General features: G+C 47.0%; 2 non-coding genes across 2 annotated transcripts; both read right to left on the reverse strand.

Moving 5' to 3' along the window:
- Window positions 1–546: 546 nt before the first annotated feature.
- Window positions 547–650, reverse strand: LOC132214014 (U6 spliceosomal RNA). Its single transcript, XR_009448119.1, has one exon. It is a non-coding gene; the product is annotated as a U6 spliceosomal RNA (small nuclear RNA).
- Window positions 651–3,420: 2,770 nt separating this feature from the next.
- Window positions 3,421–3,623, reverse strand: LOC132214058 (small nucleolar RNA SNORA74). The gene has a single exon (XR_009448157.1). It is a non-coding gene; the product is annotated as a small nucleolar RNA SNORA74 (small nucleolar RNA).
- Between the last annotated feature and the right edge of the window lie 473 nt (window positions 3,624–4,096).

The following is a 4,096-nucleotide window of genomic DNA, read 5'->3' on the forward strand; positions in this document are numbered from 1 at the left end:
TATATTCTACTGCTTCAGGGTGAAAATGCTCTGAAGATACCAATTAAATCCATTTGATCTATTGTGTTATTTCAGTCCACTCTTTTTTTTTTTTTAAAGACTAGGTGTGAGGCCGCCCTGTGCAAGGGTGAGGCAGCGCCCAAGTCTTCCCCCCCACCTTCTCCCTCCCCCACCAGCCCCCGCCCATCTCCCTCCCCCCCCAGCCCCTGCCCATCTCCCTCCGCCCCCACCCACAGGGACCCCAGCCCAGGAGGAGGTAAGGGCCCAAGTCTCCCCCCCGCCTTCTCCCTCCCCCCCCCAGCCCCCGCCCATCTCCCTCCCCCCCCAGCCCCTGCCCATCTCCCTCCGCCCCCACCCACAGGGACCCCAGCCCAGGAGGAGGTCAGGGCCCAAGTCTCCCCCCCGCCTTCTCCCTCCCCCCCCCAGCCCCCGCCCGTCTCCCTCCCCCCCAGCCCCCGCCCATCTCCCTCCACCCCCACCCGCAGGGGCCCCAGCCCAGGGGAGCCAGGGGAGCCTAGGGGAGCCAGGGGAGCATGTCACACGCTAGGGGGAAGGGAACGCTTCACTGATTTGAGTGTCACCCTTGCGCAGGGGCCACCCTAATCTCCTCTGCATCATTCCAGGTTTACTATATGTGCTGCTGCTGCTGCTGCTGCTGCTGCTGCAGAGTCCAGCACCAGGCCACTCTTTGCTTCTTGATTTTCTGTGCAGAAGATCCAGCCATTGATGCCAGTGGGATTGTTCAAATCCCCTACTACGTCTGTATTATTGTTGAACTCTCCATTTATGTACATCAGGATTTGATTTACACATTTACTTGCTCTTATGTTGAAGAAATACATGTTTGCAAGGGTTATATCCTCTTGTTGGATTGCTCTCTTTATCATTCTGTGGTGTCCATTCTTATCGCTCAATATAGCCTTTGTTTTAAAGTCTGTTTTGTCAGCTCTAGGTTTACCTCCCCGGCATATTTCACATTTGTATTTGCATGAAATACCTTTTGCCATCCCCTTGCTTTTTGTCTGTATGTCTTTCATTCTGAGATAGGTCTCTTGTTGACTGCATATATATGGTTCTTGATTTCTTATCGATTCAGCTACCATGTCTTTTAATTGCAGCAGTCAAGCCACTTACATTTAAAGTGATTATTTGTAGATATGTTTTATTCTTTTAACTCTGTTTCCCTTTTATTCCTTCTCGATAGTTCTTATACTAATGGTTTGGTGGTAACACACTTCTTTTGCTGTTTCTTGTCTGGGAAGCTCTTTATTTCTCCATCAATTTTAAATGACAGCCTTACTGGGTAAAGTAGTCTTGGTTGAAGGTCCTAGCTTGTCATTATTTTGAATATTTTGTGCCAATCCCTACTGGCCTGGTATGTTTTTGTAGAGAAATAAGCTGACAGTCTTATGGGAGCTCCCTTGTAGGTAACTGACCGTCTTTCTTTTGTTGCTTTTAAGATGTCCTGTCTTTAATCTTTGTCATTGTCATGATGATGTGTCCTGGTGTCAAGCCTTTTTGGGTTCATCTTGTTTGGGACTCTGTGCTTCCTGGACGTGTGTCTCTTCCTTCACCAGGTTAGGGAAGTGTTCGGTCATTATTTCTTTTAATATGGTGTAGTCCCTTAACCTTTCTTTTGTCCTTGTACTGCTATAATGTGGTTGTTGCTAATGTGTCATGTTGTCCCAAAAGTCCCCTAAACATTCCTCATTTTTAAAAGTTCTTTTTTCTTTTTGCTGCTTTTGTCTTCTGTGACCTTGTCTTCCAAATCACTAATTTGATTCTCTCCTTAATCAAATTATTTATTTTCTCTAGTGTATTCTTCATTTCAAAGATTTTACTCTTTATTTCTGACTGGATCTTTTATATGGCTTAGATGTTCTTTTTCATGCCTACTATCAGTTTTCAAGTTCCCAATGATTTCATCCATTCTTCACCTAACTTCAATTAACTATCTTAAATATTGCTTGCCTCACTTTGTTTAGCATTTTTTCTGGATGTGTCCCCTGTTCTTAAATTTGGGGCATGTTTCTTTGCATTTTGGCTGCCTCTGTGTGTTTCTTTCTTTGTATTAAAATCCAGGTCTTGGTAGTGTGGCTTCGTGTAGTAGGAGTCCTGTGGAACCCAGTGGCAATTTCTTCTTGTTCATCTGAGTTGAGTGCTCCAGGGATGTCCCGTGTGTGTTATGTGAACCTTCCTGTGGCAGTTGATTCTTGATGGCTATTGGCCCATTCATGTAGTGATTCGATGCTCAGGCTAGTTGGCTGTGACCACAGTGTACCCTGCCTACAGTGTAGTGTATGAGCTGCTGACAGGTGTTGACCACATGGAGCGCAATTCATCTCAGCGGGGTCTGGTGCCTTCCTAGATCTCTCTTTGGATCTGCCGCTTCTGAGGCTAATTGTATCCTTCTCTGATGTGCTCTGAAGCTGGCTATCGGCTTGTTGTTCCTGGGGCTTCCTGGGAGGGACTCTGGTGCTGAACAATGTCAGATGCTTGATGTGACTCTCCCAGGGCAATCTCTTTGCATCTACAAAGCAATTCACAATTTGTGACAGCCTCTGCTAAGGCCCAGTGAGCACAGGAAGGTCCAAGCAGGGCACCAAAGCTGGCTTTGACTAGCATTGAGCCTGGGGGCAGGTCAGCAAAAGCCCCAGAGCACACCATGTTCTGCCTCCCTGTCTGCCTCCATCTGCCGGGTGCCTGTTTGTCTCAGTTAATGAAAGAGTCTCTGGAAGCACTCAAGTTGCATGAGGGAGGTTCTCAGGGAGTCCCCAGGTAGAGGTGAGTGGTGCTCACCAGATGGATGCAGGTTCAAGCTCAGTGTCAGTGTTGGGTCTGAGGCCACTCAGCAAATGTCCCAGGGGATATCAGGTCCAGCTGCCACCCCCTGGGTCCTCACACATCCTTGAGCAGTGTACAGAAGACGCAGACCTGGCATTGTTTGTAGGAGGAGAATGAAAAAGTCAAAAGAGGCTGCTTCCCAGGATTGAAGGTGTCTGGAATCTGTAGTCTGAGATCAGCTGTGTGAGCTTAAGGGCTTTGCAGAAGGTCTGTGGATTCTCAAAGGCCAGAGAGCTGCTTCCTGTTGTAGATGACTCGTGGATCCCCACAGGGGAGCGAGAGCATGGTGGGATCATGCAGGTGCAATCCAGCCATCACGTAGTGAAAAGTAGAATCCCCTCATGGGTGGCTGATTTCAGCAGATTCATCCCTCCATTTCTGTCCTAAGAGAACTGGAGCTCTCTCCAGACTTCCGACCAGATGCATGCTCACTGGCTTCCCGGGCAGCACTGTCCCTGCCTTCTTTCCTCAAGGCTGGGTGAGCCAGGCTGGCTGGAGTGTAGGGAAGGGAGGATAGAGGTCCGTTTGGAGGGTTGAAATGCTGTGAGAACTTTTAAGGCTTAAATTTATTTTCTGTGTGTCTGCTCCCACACTATAACTAAGCAGCCAAAGTGATGCTTAGCTCACTCTCAAGGAAGCACAGTTCTGCCCTGCACCAGTGCCACACATCACCAGAGCAGTGAAGGGAGCTACTGGAGGAAGAAGACAGGGCATTCCTCTCCCAGCAGTGTAACACCCTCACAGGCATGATTCTTTCTGGAGAGCTGACCCCTGCTGGAGCACTTAAGGCTTTTAGGCACAGAGTGTAATGATCTGATTTATATTTTTTAAAGATCACTCTGATTTGCATTTTCATTTTTATTAAAAATTACTTCTTTAATTTTTTTCAATTAGGGATGACATTCAATATTAGTTTCAAGTGTACAAAATAGTGGTTAGACATTTACATAACATATAAAAGCATCTCCTGATAAGTCTAGCATGGGATATCTTTGAAAAGGGTATTAATCCTATTCACGAGGGCTCCACCCTCATAACCTAATCAACCTCAAAAGACCCACCTTTTATTTATTTTTAATCAACCTTATTTGGGTGACATTCATTAATAAAATTGCATAGGTCAGGTGTGCAATTCTATAATGCATCATTTGTATATCGCATTGTGTGCTCACTGGCTTCAGGTCAAGTCTCCTTCTATCACCATTCATCCCCCCTATGCCCTCTTCTCCCTCCCCTACCTGTCACCACCAAC

This window comes from Myotis daubentonii, chromosome 12 (genome assembly GCF_963259705.1).
Source record: "Myotis daubentonii chromosome 12, mMyoDau2.1, whole genome shotgun sequence".
NCBI classification, from domain to species: Eukaryota; Metazoa; Chordata; class Mammalia; order Chiroptera; family Vespertilionidae; genus Myotis; species Myotis daubentonii.